General features: G+C 41.7%; 1 protein-coding gene and 1 long non-coding RNA gene across 4 annotated transcripts in view; one reads left to right on the forward strand and one right to left on the reverse strand.

Moving 5' to 3' along the window:
- The window catches only part of PPM1L (protein phosphatase, Mg2+/Mn2+ dependent 1L), a 367,577-nt gene that overhangs the window by 137,582 nt on the left and 204,369 nt on the right, over window positions 1-25,626 (forward strand). The window lies entirely within an intron of this gene.
- The window catches only part of LOC143990194 (uncharacterized), a 56,721-nt gene continuing 47,716 nt past the window's right edge, over window positions 16,622-25,626 (reverse strand). The window contains exons 2-3 of the long non-coding RNA XR_013277208.1: window positions 17,199-17,372; window positions 16,622-17,077 (exon numbers count right to left, since the gene is read on the reverse strand). This is a non-coding gene — a long non-coding RNA (uncharacterized LOC143990194). The remainder of the gene's footprint in view (window positions 17,078-17,198; window positions 17,373-25,626) is intronic.

The following is a 25,626-nucleotide window of genomic DNA, read 5'->3' on the forward strand; positions in this document are numbered from 1 at the left end:
AAAACAGCTCACTTCATAGTTCATGATACATCCTTCAGTCAGCAAGGGGGTGAAACTTCAGGAGTAAAAAACCGTGCTGCAGATCTGGCAACATATCAGTGGGTGATCCAGCCAGTAGCATGCAAAGGAAACAAAGTAGCAGGGTGCAGGGATTAAAAACTTGTGACACTTTATTTGTAAACAATAGTATCACTACAGGTAGGTAAGGTAGACTATAGTAGGTTCATTGGGCAGAGAAATGATGTGTCGACATGGCAAGATGGAACAAAAGGATCACTGTGATCAGTATGCCCAGGACTAACCACCAGATGATGGTGATATCGGTGGCATCTGTGGCTGCTCTCTATACACGTCCACACAGTACAACTCTTCCAGAGATGTCAGAGGAGGTGGGCTCCAACATATTTAGAGGGCTTTGCCCCCTTTGTTGAGCCTGCCCAACAGGAGGAGAAAGCTGGCTTTTAAGCCTGGCTAGAGAGCGGAGGGAGTTCTGCAGAGCTGGGCTTAGTGATACTGCAGGTAGACTACAATTACTGGAGATTAATAAAAATACAAACAAAAAACCTCAATTGAATACTAAAATAAACATTAAAAGATGGTCAATATTCCATCAATCTATTACAATCCTTTAATACAAATCAACTTAATGAAATTAAATATAGTCTTACAGCTTGGGCTGGGTTGTACTGTGTGGACGTGCATGTGACGGGTCTTGTGCTTGGTCCTAGGCATACTGATGACATTGATCCTTTTGTTCCATCTTGTCATTTTGACACATCAATCTCTCTGCATGGTGAAGCTACTGCAGCAGGGGTAGGCAACTCCTGGCTCTAGTGCCGTAAGCGGGAAAGTGTCAGTGAGACAATAATGCATTCCAGTTTCAGAATTCCCCAAGCCGCACCTGCATTGAGGGAGAGGCACTGTGCCCCCACACATTGTAAAAGATGGGAAAAATTGTTTGGTTCTCTAACTTTGCTGTAGTTGCGATCTTGCTTTTGTGATGGGGAAGAGATTGGGTGCGCCCCGTTTCCAGGAGGAGGGGGCTGTCATTGACCACTGCTAAAGCCAATCATAGTCCTGCTAGCTCCGCCCACCATCTGGAGGAAGATGGCTCACTTGGTTGCCACTATCAATCTAAGAAAGAAGGAATTTCACTGTGATTGAGAAAACCACAATCAGGTGACAGTTTGTGGAATTACTGTTGAGCTTCTGGGAAGCTTGTAATCATGATTGTAATAATTTTTGGGAAAATGCAACATTTTCCTCTGTGGTCTATAGAATATGTGACGGTGTTGTTTCATTCCTTAGTTCCCTTCTCTTGGCTAATATTGCTTGCCTGACATCTGTCAATAAGTCTACAGGTACAGTACATGTGATGGGGAACAATTGGGGAAGAGGAACTGTCGTTTTTTTTAAGCAATGAAAGTGATCAGTTTAACTTAAAGGGGTTGTAAAGTAAATTTTGTTATACTTACCTCCACCGTGCAGCTCGTTTTGCACAGGGTGGCCCCGAACCTTCACTTCTGGGGTCCCTCGGCGGCTGTCTCGGCTCCCTCCCGCAAGTACTGCTCATGTTCATGTGAGCTCCCTCGCATGGTGAGAAGCACTTGTAGGTGTGCTCCCGTGATACAGCCGGCAGCTATAGCCGCACGCTGTATCACTCGGCCCTGCCCCCGGTGCACCGCGTCATTGGATGTGATTGACAGCAGCGCAAGCCAATGGCTGCGCTGCTTTCAATCCATCCACTCTAGCCAATCAGCGGCCAGACTGAGCGGCAAAGAGGACGTCGGGGACGAGCACGGGACTTTCGAGGGGTCAGGTAAGTAAAACGAGGGGGCTGGGGGTGCCGACACTGTCATGTTTTTTCACCTTAATCCATAGAATGCATTAAGGTGAAAAAATATTTACCTTTACAACCCCTTTAATTACCTTATTTCTTTCTGTGTATAGTTTGTAATAATATATGTATTTGGGGGCAGCTGTGTTTAATTATTATTTTACAGGATTTTTATAGTGCCAACAGTTTGCACAGCGCTTTACAACATGAGGGCAGACAGTACAGTTACAATACAATTCAATACAAGAGGGATTAGTGAGCCCTGCTCAGTCATTACATATGCATTCTCCGCTTCCTTCTTAAAAACATTTTAAACAGTCCTTTGTAATGTGTGCATACTTGTCAATTTAAATGCAGAAAACAAATAATGACAGAAATAAAATGTCCTATTTACTTGGTTTCATGGGAAAAAAAATAGGGCAACATCATTTGTTGTAAGCGCAGAATTTGCAGGAAAAGTGAATGGCAGAACACATTACATTGAACTGAAATTTCAGTGTCTACAGTGCAATATAACCCATTTCTAATCCCTTCCGTGTCAGCAAAAGGAATATTACAGCACAGGCATGATGTATCATTCAGCACCTTCAATATGTGTGACTGGTCCAGTGAAGCGTTGAAGAATGCTGATAGCTTCTGTAGCCCAGCCTTTGTAATATCAGGTCAGCTCGGTATCTCGAGCCAGTGACCCCTGCAAAAGCTGTCTGCTGGAAAACAGATACACAGGAGGAAAAATAAAAGCTGCATAGGACCATTCATTTAAATGGAACATTTGCAAATGTATTGAAAGTTGCCTAACTAGTTTGAAAGTACATATGCTGTAGGTTTACAAAGGTATAAGAAAAGATGTGCATTTGTACTATTAATATCGAGGATATCCATTTTTGTTTCTGTACACAGAACATATCCTAAACATTTTTTTTTTCTGCATACCTGGGTAGAATCACCATACACAACTATTGACCCTGACACTTATGATTGATCAGTATATTAGTTAGGAATAAGAGTTTCAAAGTCCTGGTGCTTTTATTTGTGTTACATCCATGGAATATATCCAGGAGGGTGTCAAGCCGTTTTCCTTTCATTCCTAGGACCCTGAATTTGTGAATAATGATACTGTGAATTGCTCCACTTTAGTGGTTTGAGTGTACTTTTTTTAGTTCTAACTTATGGTATTGTAAATGTCTATTTTTATGTTGCCCTTTGTATTATTTTGAACCGGGCTATGCCCAATAGTTTCTGTTTTGTGTTTCACTCTTATGCCGTGTACACATGGTCGGACTTTCCGGCAGAAAAAGTCAGACGGAATCATTTCATTGTAATTTCCGATCGTGTGTGGGCCTCATGGGGCTTTTTTTCGCGAAAATTCTGATGGACCTAGAAATAGACGTGTTTTAAATCTATACGGAATACATTTCTATCAGGAAAACCATTTGTCTGTATGCTGTTCCGACGGATCAAATACGACGCATGGGCAGCTATTGGCTACTGGCCATTGAACTTCCTTTTTCTAGTCCCATCGTATGCGTTTTACGTCACCGCTTTCTAAACGAACAGACTTTGGTGTGCTCATGCATAGTCAAGTCCATTTCAACGGAACTCCGTTGGAAAAACCATCAGAGTTTATTCTGACAGAAAAAACGGCGTGTGTACACAACATTAAGAGTTAATAATAAAAAAAATTCAAAAAATAAACATTTTTTTTTCTATGAAGGGGACTTAAAGTGAACATATACTTTAAGCATGCCATATATGGTTAAAATCACGGCTGGTTCAGCAGAAACTGGCCGCAGTTCAAACCATTAATGGGCTGGTTGAATGTACCAAGTTGATCGATCAATTAACTTGGGTACGACCCAGCTGCTGAATTTCCTTCCGATTATTGCAAGCGGCTGCTAAAGCTGCTAGCAATAATCACTGTCTAATCCTGATGGGGACGGCAGCCCCCACCCGCCACCGCACGTTCCTCCTCCCCTCGCCAGGAGAAGACATTTTCTCGGCAGGAGGGATTCCCCTGTCAGCACTGTTTGTGTTCATGGGGGAGGGATTCCCCTTTCAGCACTGTTTGTGTTCATGGGGGAGGGATTCCCCTTTCAGCACTGTTTGTGTTGATTGGGGAATCGTGCAAATTTCTTTCCTGCAACCTTCTTTTAGGGTCCCCTTCTGGCGCTCCAGGCTCCTCCTCCTTGACCTGTGCCCCCAATAGCAAGCCACTAGCTATCTGGGCACTGGTTTGTGCTCGTTCCTGAGTCCCGCTCCATGCGTCCATAAGACATATAGAACCACAGCTCAGCCATGCCCTCGTGCTCTCAGCAGTGGGAGGCAAAGACTTCCATTGCTATGTCTCAGCCAATGAGGAGAGGGAGTCCAGGGACAGCTGAGGCTCCCGTGCACATCACTGAATCAAAAGTAAGCTCAGACAAGTATTAAGGGGGCTGTAAGGGGAGCAGCACACAGAAAAGTTTTAACCTTCGTGCATAGAATGCTTGACAGTAAAAAAACCTTCAGCCTTTACAACCACTTTAAAGTGGTTAAAGAGAGATCTTTATCAAGGAAGTTACAGAATCAGGTCCTGATGTGCGCCAGTTACGCCAGTAACTGTGTAGCAACGATTTGTAGTACCCATAAGTGCCCTTTTACAGGGGGGGTGAACACCTTTTTGATCAGCATGAGATCTGTCTGCTGATCCCCTGCTAATCAGAGCAGGGCAGGTGGATGACCGATATGTATGCACTCAGTTTCTGCAGAGTGGACATGGCTAAAGCCCTCTGTGCTCGTTGGGTGGCTGGGAATAAATAAATTCCGCTGTCTCTTTACACCCAACTGCCCTCCGATCTGATCCGCCTAGACATAGGTGAGCGTATCCCCTTCCTTTTTTGTTTTTTAGCATGCCAGATCAGATCGGAGGTAGGCGGGTCTGTTTTTACTTGCTGGTCCATAGAGGTGAAAGGACTGTCCAATCAGGTCTGCCTGAAAAACTGACAGGTGGACCCGATCGAATCCATAAATCTCTTTGTTTACTTTGGCGATTTGTAACACTCTAAAGAGTTGCTACTTTTGTTGCCTCAATACTTCTCAGTACAGTTATATATTGCCAGTGTGACATTATTAACAACTGCATTGGATAACATGAGTAGATATTTAAAGTGAACCTTTGCCCAGGCTAGTGGCCAGGAGGTCAGTGGGGGCTTGTTAAAAAAGCTCATTGACTTAAGAATGTTTATATAGCTTAAAGGAGAAGTCCAGCCTGAGCTTTTTAGGCTGGGCTTCTCCTATGGGTCACAGAAGTGCAATTCGTTTTGCACTTCTGTGACCTGTTTTTAGCAGAGAGCGGACTTCAGTCGTGGCATTGCGACATCCCGACTTCCCTTTTAGTGCCCATAGCCAGGCCACAGGTTCACAATGCTGCAACTCTTTCTTTCTTTTAGTTCTTTCTTCTTTCAAATTGCGGTTGCTGTGACACTGGCCTTTTTTTTTACCATATTTCAAATTCTCCTAGCAACAATAACACTAAAAGGAGCAAATTAGTATCTGCTATACTTCAAAATCACTTGCATGCCACGGCCCTTAGGCCGCCTTTCTTTTATGAAAGAATGTATTGTAGTTTTTTTTTGCATATATAAAGCCTTTGCATCTGCAAAACTTGGACAGCCAAGTGTGACAATTATGTAGAGATCTGAGATTTTCCACATAAACCACACATACAAGTAAGAGGTGGCCTGAAATACATTTTATGTTGGTGCAGTGCTACTTTTAAGCCGTGAAGGGGGAAATCTATTAATCCAGCTCTGATCTCACAGTAAGTCTCATCCGTCCTGTTTAGCATGGCCTCGCCATGCAGAAAATTGACAATTCTGCCCCAGCGATTGTAGAAGCTGTGCACTGTTCTATGACTGTTTGCTAAGGATAGTGTTGTATGTTTTTCTGATACACATTTCTGTTGCTTGGCTGTTATGTTTGAAAGGAGATAAAAAGGGAAAGTAAGCATTCTTGTCAAAGTAACTCCTTAGATACGTGTCAATCTGTTTTCATATCCTTTAGTTTAAATATAAATTTCTCCATTTCTTACTACATAGATGGTTCACTCCCTCCCAACGCGTTTGTACTTTACCAACAATGGAGGTAAACCAAGCTTTACTTGCAGCACAAGCAGGCATTGACATCTAGCATTGCAGTAAAATTCTACAGATATATATATGCTTTAAAGTATATTATTATTATTATTATTTAAGATACTTGTATAGCGCCGTCAATTTACACAGTGCTTTACATATAAATTGTACATTTACACTGGTCCCTACCCTCAAGGAGCTTACAATCTAAGGTCCCTAACTCACATTCATATACTAGGGCCAATTTAGACAGAAGCCAATTAACCTACCAGCATGTCTTTGGAGTGTGGGAGGAAACCAGAGTACCCAGAGGAAGCCCATGTAGGCACAGGGAGAACATGCAAACTCCAGGCAGGTAGTGTTGTGGTTGGAATTTGAAACAGTGCCCCTTTTTACTGCTAGGCGAGAGTGCTACCCACTACACCATTGTGCCATCCTATATGCAAACCCAATCACGAAACTCTCAGTCATGTTTAAAAATTTTGAATTTTCATCTTTCATTCATATAAAACCTGGAGATCCTGCCATGAAAGGACTTGTTTAGACACTTCCTGCTATTGGATAAAAATATTCTATTTCTGTGTCCCAATTGATCTCCTAAGACAAGTGTTCAACCTGTCACATACTGTCCCAACAGAAACTTCCACTGCTGACAAAAATATAAAAATTCTTGCAGACATACATTCCACTGTTGTCACTATCAAGAAACTATCTACTAGTTTCATGTATACAGGTAGTCCCAACAAAAAGGGCTATTCAGAGGGTCCTGGTACAGGTTGTATGTCAGTATGAATGAATAAAATAGATCCGGAATCAGCTGCACTTCCTCAAATCCTTTATTTGCAGTCCATAAAAACACCACAGACATTGCGGGAACAATGGTACGCGTTTCACTAGTGCTTGTTCACAACCTCCCTCCGCACTTGCAGAATCTGGTGGTTCTTCTCCCCACTGGCTCCAGTCATTATTTGAATTTGGCAAGGCTGTCTGCGGCTTCACTCACACTGCTGCTTTATTAATTCTGCAAATAAAAAACTACAAGTCCCATATGTCCCTATGGCAAAGAGATTGGTAGTCCTCAATGCAGCACAAGTGTGGTGACCTCACCTCCCTTGTAGTTCATTGATAATTCCTCAAGCCGCATAACTGAAGGTCTGTTCCTCGGTATGGAGGAAAAGTCTGCAGGAGCCAGAGCATTGCCCCTGCGATCCACTAATCACAGTTGAAATGCGATACAGGCTCCAATGCAAAAAAATGAAATAAATAATTGGACATTTTTTACATTTATTCATTGGGTGCATTAAGGGCTCATTCACACCCACTGGGCTATGCTGGCAGCTATTTCCATTGCAGCCTTAATTGCAGAGACAAGGCAAAAAGCCTTATTTCCTATGTGCTCAATTCACTTGTCACTTGTGGAAATTCAATAAAGTTCTTTAAAAAAAGGGGTGGGATGCATTGAGTTCATTGCATCGGCACTGTCTCACCCAGTGCGCTCCAGCGACCATGCGTTCAGCGCGTCTTGCTGTTGTAAATGAGCCCTTTCTATTATTTTTGCAAAAAAGGTGGACTGTGCCTTTAATGAAAAAAAAAAAGCTTTTCATTGTCAACAAGGTCCCCATGTTTCATTGCCCTGTTAATGGAAAATAAGTTTCACTTGTAAGTAGAATTGATTTTTCTTTTACTGCAGTGCTAGGACATTATTTAAAGCAACTGTACGATAAAGAAAAGCATTTATACCCTTTTACAATAACGTAACACAAAGGCGCTAAAATGAAAATCCGCATTTTCCACATAAAGAGCAAAAATGAAAGCTTTTTTTTTTTTTTTTTTTTTCAGTTGCTGCGCATTTTTTATTTTAACTAAGGGATCAGCCCAAACCTGTAATTATTGCAGTGTCTTTCAAATAACAGTCTTTTATTATTCGGCTGTGTGTCAGCATGTAGCGCGTTGCCTTCTGGCTAATGCATATAAAGAGGGACAATCTGTAATTGTTTTTCCTTTATATCTATAAAACAAATTTTTTGTTTCTCTGGCTACTGCGTGGAATGGCTCATAGAAAGGAAATTATGATCAGAGCTTTGGAGTCACCAAGCACCGTGCTCTGTTATTTCATTCATGAAAATTATTTTTATAAACGATTCTTCCAGATTTTTTTCCCTTCCAAGGTCAGGTTATATTGCTTTCTGAGAAGAGCTGGCAAAGAAATAGAATTACAGTGCATTGGAAGTGGAGATGGTGATGCCTTGGTGCGCCTTTTTTTATGGAAGCTGTGTTTATGAATGAAGATGCTTTCATTTACAGTTCATGTGGAGAGCGTGCGAGTGTTACCTCTGTGATAAGGCCCTGGAGATATCATCTAAGGCCTCATGTACACGGCTGCTGGTAAACGGACGTTTAGGAGCAGTTGGCCATTTTTTTCAACTGCTCCTGAACTCTCCTCTATGTTATCTTATTAGTACATCCAGGGGAATCCGTAGTGGAGAAGGATCTGGGGGTTTTGGTAGATCATAAGCTCAATAATAGCATGCAATGCCAAGCTGCGGTTTCCAAAGTGAGCAAAGTCCTTTCTTGTATTAAGAGAGGTATGTACTCCAGAGAAAGAGATATAATATTGCCCCTGTACAAATGATTAGTAAGACCACATCTGAAATATACAGTTCAGTTTTGGGCACCAGTTCTCAAAAAGGATATCAGGAAATTGGAGAAAGTGCAGAGAAGGGCAACCAAACTGATAAGAGGCATGGAGGAACTCAGCTATGAGGAAAGATTAGAGGAACAGAATCTATTCCCTCTTGAAAAGAGGAGATTAAGGGGGGCTATGCTCAACATGTACAAATACATAAGTGGTCCATAAAGTGAACTTGATGTTGAGTTATTCACTTGAAGGTCATCACAAAGGACAATGGGGGTGCTCTTTAAGTCTGGAGGAAAAGAGATTTCATCTCCAAATACAGAAAGGTTTCTTCATAGTAAGAACTGTGAAAATATGGAATAGACTCCCTGCAGAGGTGGTTCTGGTCAGCTCAGGAGATTGATTTAAGAAAGGCCTGGATTATTTCCTAAATGTACATAATATAACTGGGTACTAACATTTATAGGTAAAGATGATCCAAGGAAAATCCAATTGCCTCTTGGGGGATCAGGAAGGAATTTTTTCCCCCTGCTGTAGCAAATTGGAGCATGCTCTGCTGGGGTTTTTTGCCTTCCCCTGGATTAACTGTGGGTATAGAATTGGGTATATTGGACTGTACGATATTTTTTTTTTTATTTATGTATTTTTTATGGGTGAACTGGATGGACTTGTGTCTTTTTTCAACCTGACTAACTATGTAACTATGTACATGTACACAGGTTAGTTTATAGTTGTTTCTAGGCAGTTGTGTTTAGAGGCTTTTTTTGGAACCCAAAAAAATGTGTTCAGTAGCTGTGTTTAGAGGCATTTCAAACACCAAACGCAGCTGAACATGGTAACTCGCATTTAACACCTTTTCGTTTACAGGCATTACTATCTTATTCTTACTATCTTACTAGTTAAATCGTTCAGGAGAGGTTGTAAAAATGTCCCGTGTACATGAAGCCTTACAATCAGCCTCACACCTCCACTCATTCATCGCTCAGACACATGAGCGGCCATGTCTGGGATGACCTCCAAGCACTTTCTTTCAGGCAAGGTACGCCAGGTTTTTGAATTACTTCTCTAGTGATGAGGTTTGTGATTGAGATAGGGGTAAAAAACATATAAAGTAACAGTAATGCAATATTCTTATCATACTCAAGACTGTTTTAAAGCTTTTTTATCAGCTTGCACCCATACAAATTGGCCACAGTTTCAATTGTCTCCTAGTTTTGCCCACCAGAAGACTAAAATAGCATGGAAATCAATTGAAATTGGTCAACAGCTGAAGTTTTGATCATTTGATTACTCGTCATTTTGGGCATTTCCATAGCTGGACCTGTAATTACAATTTAACTCCAGATTTATATTGACATACAGTGCCTTGAAAAAGTATTCATATCCCTTGACATTTTCCACATTTTGTCATGTTACAACCAAAAACGTAACTGTATTTTATTGGGATTTTATGTGATAGACCAGGGATATGCAATTAGCGGACCTCCAGCTGTTGCAAAACTACAAGTCCCATGACGCATTGCAAGACTCTGACAGCCACAAGCATGACAGCCAGAGGCAGAAGCATGATGGGACTTGTAGTTTTGCAACAGCTGGAGGTGCGCTAATTGCATATCCCTGTGATAGACCAACACAAAGTGGCACATAATTGTGAAAGTGGAAGGAAACCGCTGAGAGCCTGAGCCAGCTGCTCCTACCCGCTCCACAGCCTGGTGCTCCAGTGAGCACTGGATGGACAGAGCAATAATGACTGACAATCACTGTCCTCTGCTCAGTGAAGACCATGAACTGAGTGATCAGCAGTCATATGATGTTGATGGTCATGTTCACGGTCTCAGTCTTAGAACAGCAGGGGGGGCAAGTTGCAGATTCGGTCTGATGCTGCAGCCATAAAGATGAGTATGTATACTTACTTTTTTTTTAATTTCACACACTTCTCCTTTAAAGTGATCCTATCGCGTAAAACAAAATATATACAATCCAATTAGAGCACCTAACAAATGTCCAAAAATCCAAGGTTTTTTTAATTGTAAAATAGATTTGTAGCATAAAATAATTCTATGTGTTTCAGGGGCCAAACACTCTCCCTTTATCAGGGCTTAGGATTTTTGACTGTGCTTAGAGGGACTCAAGTAAACAGATACCAGATAGACCTGCAGTGCGACTTATTGCCTGGAACAGCTTCTGGAAGACGTTTTAAGCCACTGGCATTGAATGCAGCAAAGCACCTAAAGCAGCCCATAGATAATTCAATTTTTTTTCCTTCTGCCCACAGGTGGATGGAAGGAGATCCTTTTTGGCCAGCAGAACACAATGATTACTTCTAGCGGTTAAAGCCTCTGGCAGTGATTGTGTGTACAAAACCTGACATGCTGGTTGTACCCAAGTCGATCAATTGAACAACTTGGATACAATCAGCCTGACCAGGAGCGGACTGACCATTCGGCTCAAGGGCACTGTTTATACTGCAAAGTCTGAGAGCATGGCCAGGCCTGAAACCTGGAGAAGCTGTTTCTGAAATCCGCATGTAAGCACCAAATGAAAATTTTAGAAGAAGGGGGAAGGGTGAAATGCTACAATAAAACAAGCTGTAATTTCCATCACACTGACCTACGTGGAAAAACCAATGGCCTTTTCATTCCCGGCTGCATTAAAAATAAATGTAAATATAATTTACTAGTAATCCATATCGGAATATTATTTTCCCATATCACTTTAAAAGGTACAGTCATGTAGCGTCGGGCGTAGATGGCTGTGTGGATTGATTGAAGATAAATGAGACTTCTTGTGAATGTGCTACTCCGTAATGGCACATTTCTCTGCTTAATGTGTGCTGTGCCTCCAGTTCAGCGGGGGGAACACTTCACTCCATCATTCAGGGACCAGTAACTGCATTATTTCTTTTTATCACCTGCATGGTTTGCTATGAGGTCACCCAAACATGAGAGCATTGGGATGTGATGGAGAGCCTGTAACTGTCTAGTTAATTGAGTAAATATATCACTGTTTAATAAAATAAATAGAAAAAAACACGTTCTAGGATAGAGCCAAACGATCCATACTTATAAAATAGAAATTGGGCCCATGGTTACAGGTTCAATTACCAAAACAGCTGCTCAACTGGCACAATCCTAGGAATGAGATCTGTTTTTCTTATATTCCAGAGGACGGGGTTTCAGCATGAATTGATTCTGAGGTCTGGGATATTTCCAGATTGGATTGTGAGTCAAGGCAGTGACCCTTGAAAAAAGATTATCAACAATCAGTTTTACTGACACAGTTTAGGGTACTGTGAAGCATCTTTTACAAAGATTGCAGGTCTAGGATGACAGTAATCTGTTTGTAGGTCCTTGTCTGACTGCAATGTCCAGACAGATCTGAGCCTGCAATGAAACAAGAGGCATGAGTGCGGATAATTTGCTGTGCTGGATACAGTAAAGCCTCATACACACGATCGGATTTTCCGAGGGGAAATGTTGGATGTCAGGCTGTTGGCAGAAAATCCGACCGTGTGTATGCTCCATTGGACAATTGTTGGCCAACTTTCCGTGGACAAATGTTGGATGGCAGGTTTATACATTTTCCACGGACAAATGTCTGTTGTCGTATTTTCCGATCGTGTGTACACAAGTTCAAAGTACAAACACGCATCCACATCCACAGCCAGAAGCTTGTAAACTAGCGTTTGTAATGGAGAATTAACATTCGTGACGTGGCAAATTATGAAAACTCAAAATGAAGCACACAATTCTCTTCTTCTTTCATGGGATGATAATGAAGCTGCTTTCCTGGTGATACTGATGGAGTTTTTGCAAATTTATTTTCAAAGGCTTTGTTTTTTTTTTCTAGTGATATCAAGAATAATATTATTATGCTTTTTATTTTTTTTTACTTGGGCAAGTTACCACAACACCATTATCCTGTAGTTTTTAAGATCAAATATACAACTGTTGCAAATGTTGGTGTCCTTTGTTAATTTTACATTGTATTTTTAAAAATGTAACTGCCTACTCCTTAACTGTCATTTGAAGTAAAACACATAGCCAAGAATTATTCTCTACAATGTTTTTATTGTGCATTAAAAAAATATATATTTAAAATTAGACATGCTATCTGCCTATAGAACTTAAGCAAAAAGTGCATTCTATGCATCCAAAAATATAGAAAATATACAAAATCAAATCATTATTCGACCAAAAAAAATATGTCAAAGCAATAACTCCAAGGCCAATAATAAAGAACATGTTATCTCCTCCGATTCCGCAACATGTCTGGTTGACAAATGGCTGTTCAGAAACAAACTGAAAAGTGCGAAATAAAAAGTGTGAAATGAAAAGTGCGAATCAACACTCGCCAAACTTCTACTAACACAAAATTAGCAGAAGGAGCCCAAAGGGTGGCGCCAAATTGCTGAAAAACAACATAGTAAGTTACTACGTTCGTAATTGTTGGCTAACAATTGTGTGGCCGTGTGTATGCAAGAGAAGTTTGGGCCAACGCCCTTCGGACAAAAGTCCACGGTTTTGTTGGTCGTGTGTATGAGGCTTAGCATTGTGCTATGGCCTCATACAAACCAACCAATTAGCTAGATTAGATAGAATGTATGAAGTTAAAAAATCTTCAGCCTTTACAACCACTTCAATATAACTTCAAAAGTAAAAATTATTTTTAAATCTATTGGACATCATTCGTTAAAATAACACCTTGAGATCTTAGGATGAAGGTCTTTGTTCATAAACTTCCTGTTATACAGTGAGAAAAGATCTGTTGTCTCCCAGTTGTGATTTTGATGGAGACCACAACTGGCTGTTTACTCACATAGATTATGCAGGCATGGTCCAGCGTCTATGATGTGATGTGATCAAAGTCAGTTTTTTTCAGCTTCTTCTCTTTCTACACTCTTTCCACACGTTCTACCACATCACAGAGTCTGAAGAATTGAAGAAAAAGCTGGATGGCCGCACTTTGTTGTGACAACTTTATTAAAGATTGTAAAATCCATACAGTTGCAGAGAAATCAAAGACACAGGGACAAAAATTCTGATGCATTTCATACCGCTATAGGGTACTTTATCATAGCACAGAGTCTGCCTTGACCCATGGAAGTTCTCAAATTGGAAAGTGTTTGTTTTACTTTGCTGAATGTGTTCTGTACTTTGCACACACCATCACTACACATTGTAGTGGTTTAATGAAGCCCTCATTACCCTTTCTTCAATGCAGCAGCAGCAGTCAGGAGCCAGCAGAGGTTACTGTACTGTGCACATATTCTCTTTGTATGGATTTATTGAAGACCCCTTACCTTACCTTTCCTTTAATGTGGCATCAGGAGCTAGGAGAGGGCAGAAGCAGAGCAAGAGCTGGGAGGTGTAGAGCAGGTCTGGACAGTGGACGTCCTGTCTTCCTGACTTGAATGCTGGCTAGGGCAAGCATGTAATTGGTTTCCAGAATGAGGGCAGTCCTAGAAACCCAAGGATGACAGTGGCAGCACAGAGACCCGAGAGAGGAATTTGGCTGCACTGGAGAATACTGGAAGGGGGGTACTTAGAAGCAAAGAGAGACACCAAGGCTGCTGACTGGCATAGCTGAAGCACCCCCCTTCAAGTCCTTCAAGTGGTGCCAAGGGCATGTGCCATAGCTGCCATACCATGGATATGGCAGTGACTGCAGTCATCACTATAGTTTATACATGTAGATAGAAAGTGGTAGCAAAGAGACTGCAGGAGATCAGTAGGCCTGAGATACAACTGAGAATGAAAAATTGGTATTTTATTAAAAAAAATAGATTTTGAGTATGATACACATGATCTACTTTAATAAGATATAGACAGCAACTAGGAAAAATGTAGCTCTTTCACTGATGTGGCAGGAATATACTGAAATATTATTGATAAACCCTTTTTTTTTCACACTTGTCGGTTTGCTTTAACTGATATCATATGCAGATCAAAGTTGAGCCCTTTGATCTGCAGATGAAGGAAACAGAGTAGATACAAAAGTAACAATGTTACTTTGTATCACGATATGTCATGTCTGAACAATGTTTGTAAACACTGTGTAAGGTGATCCATTTTTTGATCACCTACAGCTGCTCTATTTCTACAGCAATTCTCAGCTATCATTTGACATCTAAGAATTGCTGGAAAGTGCTATGGGGAGCATAGAGGGGCAAAAGGACAAGGTTTACTACAGTACATAAACCCTGTGTACTTTGCAGTTTTTTTGACCTGAATAGTGACCCGTGTCCACAACTGGTTCATTTTCTGAGCTGGACCAGAGGAAGCAGTCTAAAGATTTAACCAGTCTTAACTAGTAAACATGACCAGACTTTCCGGCAGACTAGCTCCAACGGGATCAGTCCGCCAGACAATCCGAACGTGTGTGGGCTAATACGATCGTTTTTCGTTATAAAAATCTGACAGACCTAGAAATAGAACATGTTTCAAATCTGGGATTCCTATCGGGAAAACCGTTCGTCTGCATGCTGGTCCGACAGACGCAAAGGAAGCTATTGGCTATTGAACTTCCTTTTTTAGTCCCATCTTACGTCATCACGTTCAAAATGAACAGACTTAGTCCTTGTGTGGCCAATTCCGTTCGTTCGGAAGTCCGTCTGAACTCCGCTGAAAAGTCCATCGGGAAGACCGTCAGGCCTAGTCTGCCGGAAAGTCCGGTCGTGTGTACACGGCATAAGGCGACATGACTTTTAAATTTGACTTAGTATTTTGTTGCTAATACATTTACAGACGGCTAGCAGTTCTTTGTATAATTGGTAACATATCCTATTCTATAGAAGAAGGAGCGCTGGAACTCCAGCTGTTGGTTGTCTGCAATCACTCGTCACCCTTTTAGATAATAGAAATGAATGGCTCATGTTCTCACCTGTGTTTTCCTATAGCGTGCCTTCGACTGGAGCATATTGTATGGCTGTAGCGTTTCATGCTTCTCTGGCATTGTGGAACACTGCGATTGTACATACACAGTCCCCAGCCTCTGCGTTGTGCACAGCTGGTGGACATGTGGCGAAGTCATACCTCATTAACAAAGACTTAAGTAGGTTCCATGAAGTATCATTAGCTTCCCCAGTCTTTTGATATGTAAAAACGTAACATGTTTTTATAGAGTGAAGCAGGTGTCTGTTCTCTATAGCACCATGCAGTGTGTAGATCAGGGGACTTCTATTCACAAAGAAAAGTGCAGAAATTGCAAAACAAAAACAGACAGGAAACAAATTCTTCTCATCATCAACAGTAATTTAATAATATAATGGTAATACTCCTAAATGCATGGCTGTAGGATTCTATTTCTATTTTTATGTCATATAAAAGATGAATTCCAGGTATGGATATTTCATACATAGTTTAATTAGTTCAGCTTGGATCAGTGTAACAATGAATATACCATACCTGGCCGATACCCCTGGAAGATGGACTTGCTGAGTATTACAGCAGTGGCAGAGGTTTATATACTTTGTCCAGAAGTGTCATTCACAAATCCAATTTAACATTATTGTTATATTGTATTTACCCTTCCATTCATCTGCAAATTCAGCAGCCAAATTGTAATCCGCATTTGATGTCCATTAAAGCGGTTCTAAAGGCATAAGGTTTTTTACCTTAATGCATTTTCTGCACACGAGTGCCCCCTCAGCACCCAGCTTGCTGAGGGGGTACTCAGAGAAGAGGAGCAGACAGTGCCAGTGGGGGACCCCAGAAAAAGATGCCATTGCACAAAGCAGGCAAGTATAACATGTTCAATATTTTAAGAAACAAAATGTGTGCTTTTACAACCACTTTAAACAACCTTATACAGGCATACCCCACTTTTAAGTACACAATGGGGTTTATTTACTAAAGCTGGAAAGTGCAAAATCAGGTTTACTTCTGCATAGAAACCAATGAGCTTCTAACCCCAGCTTGTTCAATTAAGCTTTGGTAATAAAACCTGGAAGTTCATTGTTTCTGTGCAGAAGTGAGCCTGATTTTACACTCTTCAGCTTTAGTAAATAAACCCCAATGCGTACTTAAATGTGGGGTATGCCTGTAAGTAAAAAAAGATTTGATAAAATATTAAAATCTATTCCAAATGAACCCGTTCTTCCCCTTCCCCAATTAGTTATTATTTATCTACGAGGTATGTCTAAAACTTTTGGTGAATGGTATCACAAAACAAGCAAAACAGAAGATGCAAACAAATTACCTTTATTGGCCTTCGAAATAATCGCCATCCTTCAAAACACACTTTTGACAATGTTCATAAAGCTTCTGGAAACTGTCAGCAAAGGCATCTTTAGGTATCTATCACAGAACCACTGTCATATGTTCTTGGATCGCCGCCATATGTAAGAAGGCAATCAACATTGTCTTGACCTTGGACTTTTTTTTGATGACTTTTTTTGGGTTGTGGGGAAGACGGTGAATGCTATTCCATTGATTGCTGCTTAGATTCCAGATCGAACTGGTAGCGCCAGGTCTCATCCCCTGTGATGATGGTCTGCAGAAAGAATGGATCTTGGTCATACATGGTAATGAAATCTCCGGAGGTTTCCATCTATTTTCTTTCTGTTTATCTGTCGCATGTGCAGCATTAACCTGGAAACAGATCTTCTGCTTACCCAAATCTTAGCGGACGATGGTGCGTGTCCTTGCTAATGCCTAATTCCTCCGCCATCAATCGTAGAGTCAGTCGCTGATCTCATCCCAGCATTTGTCGCACACGCTCGATCATGTCTGGGGTCCTGCTTGCTGATGGGTGACCCGAAAGTGGCTCATCCTCAGTTGTTTCATTCCTGATGGGAACACAGATATGGGGGTGACTGATGGAGACGCAGAAGTGGGGGTGACTGATGGGGAAGCAGATGTGCGGGTGACTCTGATGGGGACCCATGTGTGGTGACTCTGATGGGGACCCATGTGGGGTGACACTGATGGGGACACGGATGTGGATGCAACTGATTGGGGCACAGATGTGGGGGAGACTGATGGGGATATAGATGTGGGGGTGACTCTGATGGGGACCCATGTGAGATGACACTGATGGGGACACAGATGTGGATGCAACTGATTGCGGCACAGATGTGGGGGTGACTGATGGGGATATAGATGTGCGGGAGACTCTGATTGGGGACACAGAATATGGGGGAGACTCTAAAGGGGACACAGATGTGGGGGGAACTCTGATGGAGACACAGATGTGGGGGCAAATTCTGATGTGGACACAGATGTGGGGGAGACTCTGATGGAGACACAGATGTGGGAGAGACTGATGGGGACACGGATGTAGGGGAAATGCTAATAAAGACACAGCAGTGGAGGAGACTCTGGAAACACATATGTGGACAGAGATGTGGGGGAAACTCTGATGGGGACTCAGATGTGGACAAAGATGTGAGGAAAACTGATAGGGACATAAAAGTAGGGGAACCTCTGATGGGGACACAGATGTGGAAAACAACTCTGATAGGACAAGATGTGGGGCAGACTGATGGATATACTGATGGGGACAAAGATTTGGGGATACTCTGGTGTGGACACAGGTGTGGGGCAGACTCTGTTAGGGACACAGATGTAGAGGAGACTCTGATGGGGACACAAATCGGGGGGGGGGACTCTTATTGGAACACAGATGTCGGGTAGACTCTGATGTAAGCCCCCCCTTTTACATCTGTGTCCTCCACAAATTCCTCCTTTACATCTGTGCCCTCCTCAGATTCACTCTTACATCTGACATGTTATATAAATAAGTGATTATGTGCGAGTATGTGTAAAATATGCGATGTGGCCCTCATACTGAAACCTTTGGAGACCCCTGCTCTAGTCTAAGGGGTATATGGGCATGGGAGCTGAACTAGTTAAATATCCAGGCCAAAAATTAAAAAAGCGGTAACACTTGTAATCTGTTAAAGTCCAATAAAAGTAAAGTGTGAAGACAAGAAACGTCTGAGCGCATTTGCTTAGTGGGCAGTATTTTAAGGAATATTAGGTTGTTTTTTTTTTTTGCTCTGTTCAGTCCTTTCATAGCAAGAGGATAAGATCTAAAAGATATCTTCCCAAAATGTGATGAAAACTCATTCCGCTCAGGATTTTATCAGTTCCTTCACTAGTGGTCATCAGTTGTTAGGTGAAGCGGATATTGGATCTTTCTTTGGGGTTGATAAAAGCCTAGACTGTGTGTAGCCAGCGTTAGATGCCTCTATAAACAATATGGTTCCGCTGCCCTGGAAGAATTCAAGTAAAATGCACATGAAAATTGATTACCAGGCAGCTTTGATACCTCACAGAATTTTACCCACAACGTTGGCAGGATCCATAAATCATTATTCTCCTCTCACAGACCACAACCTAGACATCATTGTCAATATTTTAGAATAATTATCAGGGGTTCTATACTGCTAAGCGGGTGTGACAGCTCTCTAAAAGCAATGTAAGTGAGTTTTGATGTGTTACTGGGTTTAGTTATAATATTTTGCTGCATTTGAAATATTTTCTTTAATAAATATTAACTTAAAAGACCACAGTCTGATGGAAGAGCTTTTAGAGAATCTCCGCAGTGCAGCTTTTTAGTACTTACAGTGGATCTTTATCCTCTAACGAATGATCCTCCTCTCCACCTCTCATCCAGTTCTCTGCATGGATTGCGTTCTTTTCTTTTTTTTCTCTCTAGCGTTTTTTTTTTCCCAGCCCCACCCCCCTTGCACGCCATTTGCCTAGTTGAATGATGTGTACTGTCCTCCCTTTGCCTTCTGGGATATGCATGTCACAAAGCCTTTCATTATGGTTGGAGAAGGCTGGCCTAGTGGGGCATCATCGGGGAGGTGTGCCGGGTGAACCAGGAACAGCCTCGATGACATCACACCAAAACATGGTGATGCAGGACTGAGCACTGCCAGAAGGGACGAGAATCTTAGCTGGACAATGCTGGATCTGCTGGTGGATGAGTATCTGAGATGTGCAGAACTCAGCACCAGGTATGGGTTTGAAAAAAAAGGAGGAGGGAGGGTTAAAATCTACCTTAATAAGGACATTTCTACAACAGAACTGACCATTAATGTACAAAAATCTGTGACTTTGTTTTTTCTACTGCAGTTACACAATACATTGCAACCCGTGCCTGCTGATTGGACAGTAATGAAGCAGAGGCACCCCGAGGACGTAGTTCCTCTGTTACCCTCCTATAAGTGTGCTTAGGAATGGAGTCTGATAACATTGTATAAAGCAGGGATATTCAATTAGCGGACCTTCAGCTGTTGCAAAACTACAAGTCCCATCATTCCTCTGCCTCTGGGTGTCATGCTTGTGGCTGTCAGAATCTTGCTATGCCTCATGGGACTTGTAGTTCTATAACAGCTGGAGGTCCACTAATTGCATATCCCTGGTATAAAGCAATAGAGTCTTGGAAGTGACCTTCCATCTCCAAGTCATGATGCTGCCAATTAGGTGATGCAGTATGGCTGCATTTAAGACACATTTGGGTATTTATGTTAGTTTAATGTAAAAATGAATCTGATAAATTCAGCTCCCACCTGAAATTTCTTTATAAACATTCCTCAGCATGATATGGTAAAAAAATCACCCCCCATTAATGGCCAGCAGCTGACAATGTGCATGGCTGCTCGCTCTTGATCCGGCCGTCACTGATGAACATGACCACCATCTGGTTTCATTGGGATCTGCTGTGCTATCTATTCAAAGCAAACATTTATTATTTTGCAGCTTACTAATTCTTAGATGTGATGGCTGCATTTGATTTCTTTTTTTCTTTTTTAAGGCTTTCTTTCCTTTATTTTCACCTGGTAATCTAGTCAGTAAGTCTGTTGTTTTTCAACAGAACAAGCTGTCTTGCAGATGTAAAAGTTACAGGGTTGAGACACCATTTACTACTGGCAGGGTTGCTTATAGTTTTCAGATTGTATTTATTTATGTAAAACCTTTATCCCAAAAGGAACAACATTTCTACTTTAACTGCTTATAAAGGTAATCACAGGCTGTGTGCTGTAGATCCCTTCCCTGTCACCTTTTTTTTTTTGATGTCAGGAAAACTTGTAAGACGTTTCTGACATCAAGGATTCTGGAGACAAGTTTACACTAAAGAGGGAAATGCTTTCATATTCATATTTCATGTCTGAGGTTAATAACCACATTAAATTAACATAAAATAAAAGCTCCTCTGGCATGCGTGGCATGATTAGAAAAGACAGGCACACACACATTCAAGTGAAAACGGAATACAGCGCTAAACTGCATAGAAAAATAGAAATAAAAAATACAGCAAAACAGCTGCTAAAACTATGCGATACACATAGAGGAAATCAAATAAAATAATGTAGCAGCTCTAATAATAGTGAAAAAATATATGTATTGAATAAGTCACACACACATTGAAGGGGCTAGTACAATATTGAAGGATGACATAGAAGTAGGTGGGCAAGCTGGGAAAACAGTTCACCCTGGCAAGCCACCCTAACTAGAAAACTTAGTTCCCTCTTCTCAGTTTGAACACAGAGGAAAAGGGGAGTTTGTCCTTGAAGTTTCACTAAACCCACATCATAAAAAAAACTATCAACATATGGTGTATTACATGCTGTTCATAAGTCACTATGGGATTCGTTTTCTGTATTTTGCAAAAATCCTGGTTGATCCTGCTGCTCTCTATCTCCACCATCTCTTCATTTTCCCAATTCAGCTAGGGATTTTGTAGCTGTGGTGGCAACTCTGCACGTGCTCAGTTGTCAGTAAGTTTCTCTGCTTAGCATTTCCTCCCCATTACTTAGAACAGGCAATTAGCGGACCTCCAGCTGTTGCAGAAGTCCCATGAGGCATAGCAAGACTCTGACAGCCACAAACAGGACAATCAGAGGCAGAGGCATGATGGGACTTGTAGTTTTGCAACAGCTGGAGGTCCACTAATTGCATATCTCTGGATAGAGTCACACATGTGGGTGTCTACATAGTAGTATGACAGCCCACGCCCTACTTCCTCCTCCATGCCCACTAACCAGCTAAACACAATGGGGGCAGGTTATTACATGTATATTAATGTTGGCTTCACCTCCCTCTTATTCCAAGATACAGGCAGGAAAGGTGTGTAACTGGAAGAAATCCACTCAAACTATGTTATTGCCAAAAAAATATAAATTTGTATGACATTTTAAAACAGTTCATTGATATTATCTTTTTAATTTTTACTTTGTATTCCAATGGCTGTTATTTTTATTTTTTTACTTCTTTTTTAATGTTTGATCAGCAGCAAAGGACTAGAAGCTCCTCCTGCTTATGTTTCCCTGCAGACAGGCTGGCAAAGAGCTGGGTCTTGTGTATATCGATTAGGAAAAGGATACTTGGATGTTTTTTTTTAATTAAAATAATTACAGTGCCGATTCAGCCCCGGAAGATTTTACCACCTTCCTGACCAGAGCACTTTTTGTGATTCAGCACTGCGTCGCTTTATGTGACAATTGTGCGGTCGTTGCAAACAAAAAAAATTGAAGTCCTTTTTTTCCTTTTTTCCCACAAATAGAGCTTTCTTTTGGTGGTATTTGATCATCTCTGCGGTTTTTATTTTTTGCGCTATAAACAAAAAAACAGCAACAATTTTGAAAATAAAAAACACATTATTTTTTACTTTTTGCTATAATAAATATCCCCCAAAAATATATGAATTTTTTTTTTTGACATCCACGATCACGGGCTCCCAGTGGATGTCGAGTCTGCAGGACCCACGGTCATGGAGCACGTGTGCGTGCCCACAATGCCACATCTTAACCCCTTCAATACAGGGCACTGTTACACCTTCCTGCCCAGACCAATTTTGAGCTTTTAGCGCTGTCGCACTTTGATTGACAATTGCGCGGTCATGTTACGCTGTACCCAAACTAAATTTTTATCATTTTGTTCCCACAAATAGAGCTTTCTTTTGGTGGTATTTGATCGCCTCTGGGATTTTTATTTTCTGCTAAACAAATAAAAAAAGACCGAAAATCTTGAAAAAAAAACATGTTTTTTTTGTTTCAGTTACAAAACTTTGTAAATAAGTAAGTTTTCTCCTTCACTGATTGGCACTGGCAGGGCTGCAGTGACGGGCACTGCTAAGGCGGCACTGATGGGCACCGATGAGGTGGCACCAATGAAGTGGCACTGATATGCGACACAGACACTGATAGGTGGCACAAATAGGCACTGATAGGTGGCACAGATTGTCATGGATAGGTGGCATGGATGGGCCGCATGGATAGGGGGCACACATGGGCATGGATAGGCGACACGGATGGGCATGGATAGGCGGCACGGATGGGCATGGATGGGCACTGATAGGCGACATGGATGGGCACTGATAGGCAGCATGGATGGGCACTGATAGGCGGATAGGATGGGCACTGATAGGCAGCAAGGATGGGCACTGATAGGCGGCATGGATGGGCACTGATAGGCGGCATTGTAATGTAAAGTATTGAAGGGATGGATGCCAATCAGTGCCAAACAATAATGCATGCCAATCAGTGATGCCCATTGTGGGCACTGATTGGCATCCATTATGGGCACTGATTGGCATTCATTATGGGCACTGACTGGCATCCCTGGTGGTCTAGGGGGGCATACCTGGTGCTGGACATCCCTGGTGGTCTGGTGGTGTCCCTGGCAGTCCAGTGTGGGCATCCTCGGGGGGGCTGTGCTGATAATTGATCAGCACAGACCCCCCCCTGTCAGAGGAGCAGCCGATCCGCTCTCCTCTACTCGCGTATGACAGACGCGAGTGAGGAAAAGCCGATCACCGGCTCTTCCTATTTACACAGTGATCAACCGTGATTGGACACGACTGATCACGTGGTAAAGAGCCTCCGTCGCAGACTCTTTACCGAGATCGTAGTTGTGGTGTGTCAGACTGACTCCTCGCAACAACGATCGCCGCGATGCGTGCCCCCGGGGGCGCGCAGCGGCTTAATATCCTGATCACGTCATATGACGTCCGGTCAGGATATTAAAACCACTTTGCCACCGTCATTTTGCTATATGGCGGGCGACAAGTGGTTAAAGGGGACGTACCTGTATGTCCATTTGCCTAGCCGTTTCATTGTGCCGACGTATATCGTTGTGCGCTGGTCGGCATGTGGTTAAAACTGTTTATTGGTATTATTTTTTTCATTTTTACTTTGTATTCCAAAGCTTGTTTTTTTTTTTTTTTTTTTTGTTAACGTTTGACCAGCAGCAAAGGACTAGAAGCACCTCCTGCTTATGTTTCCCTGCAGACAGGCTGGGAAAGAGCTGGGTCATGTGTATATTGATTAGGAACAGGGTACTTGGATGGGTTTTTTAATTAAAATAATTACAGTGCCATCATCCACATACAGAAATAGAAGGAACAATGTACATTAAACAGTGTGTGTTTAGTAACACTTTAATGGATGTACAGTATAACACTCTCAGACGACATACTATATGATATAATGAATGGGAGACTGTGTAATTTGGATATATATATCTTCACCTTGCTGGCTGGAATATTCAATGCAAATAGTAAGTACATATTGAAAGAGCTTAGCTTGTCTTCTTTATCATCGTATTCATCAGAAAGGACATGCACTTTGAATTCCCTGCTTTTGTATCAGGTACTATACAGCGTACAACAATAGCTGATACCAGCAATAGCTGAAGTACCTACTGTATGTCTGGTGGCAATAGTAGACAAAAGCATTGGGTCAAGAGGTAGATGATCTCTATCTCAGCCGAGTAAAAGAACAAGCCTAGACCGACTGATCTCCTTGACTTTGTTCTGCAGATGCCTTTTATTTACCACTGTCATAAGCAATATACATCACTTGACAATATCTCTTGTGTGACAAATCCATTACCTTTTAATTACAGAGGTAGGAAAAAATATCCTCTTCCAGCATCAAGCAACTTTCCCAGCTATGACAAGCATTCCCTTTAGTGCTGTAATGTCAGGCCTGACAGATGGCCTGGAGTCTGATACATGGGGACGTGAGTGTCTTGGTGGTGGGCAAGGCTCCTGAAAGCTCTTTAACAATAAAAGCTGCTGCACAAGGGAGGATCAGGACACTGTAAGTCTTCCAGCCCATAGTCTGATGGCTTTTACATGCCCTCATTATTCATCTGCATTTGGCAATGCTGCATGTAAGCAATGTCTCTATGTCCGTGTGTTCTCTTCTAATTGTTTGGTTGTAGTAATTGGCTGTTCTGCTTTCCCCTAGAATCTGGACGGAATTATCAGCGAGATGTAATAGGTTACTATAGAAAAAACATGTTTCTAATATGGTCACTAAAGGCGCTGCAGTGGTGGCTTAACCACTTGCCTACCAGGCCAATTCCGACATTTCTCCTACATGTAAAAATGATAGATTTTTTTGCCCAAAAAAAAGGAATTAGAACTGTCAAACTTTATACACTATATTACCAAAAGTATTGTGACGCCTGCCTTTACACGCACATGAATTTTAATGGCATCCCAGTATTAGTCCGTAGGGTTCAATATTGAGTTGGCTCACCCTTTGCAGCTATAACAGCATCAACTCTTCTGGGAAGACTGTCCACAAGGTTTAGAAGTGTGTCTTTGGGAATGTTTAACCATTCTTCCAGAAGCACATTTGTGAGGTCAGGCACTGATTTTGGTTGAGAAGGCCTGGCTCAGTCTCCACTCTTATTCATCCCAAAGGTGTTCTGTCGGGTTGAGGTCAGGACTCTGTGTAGGCCAGTCAAGTTCCTCCACTCCAAACTCACTCTTCCATGTCTTTATGGAGCTTGATTTGTGCACTGGTGTATAGTCATGTTGGAACAGGAAGGGGCCATCCTCAAACTGTTCCCACAAAGTTGGGAGCATGAAATTGTCCCGGTGACAAGAAATGATGAAACATCCCCCCAATGGGTCCACAGAGCCGTTCCCCATGCTGTACAAAACTAAAAAATTTAGCTTCTAAATTATGACTAAAATGAAATGTGTATTGTAGCTTTAAAATTAGAATGTTAATTAAATCATTTTGAAATTGGAATGTATACAATGTAAGTAAAAATTTGATTTTATTGAAGCCACAA

Source organism: Lithobates pipiens, unplaced genomic scaffold, assembly GCF_037356315.1.
Source record: "Lithobates pipiens isolate NorthernLeopardFrog02 unplaced genomic scaffold, aLitPip1_a1.2 Scaffold_18, whole genome shotgun sequence".
NCBI lineage: Eukaryota > Metazoa > Chordata > Amphibia > Anura > Ranidae > Lithobates > Lithobates pipiens.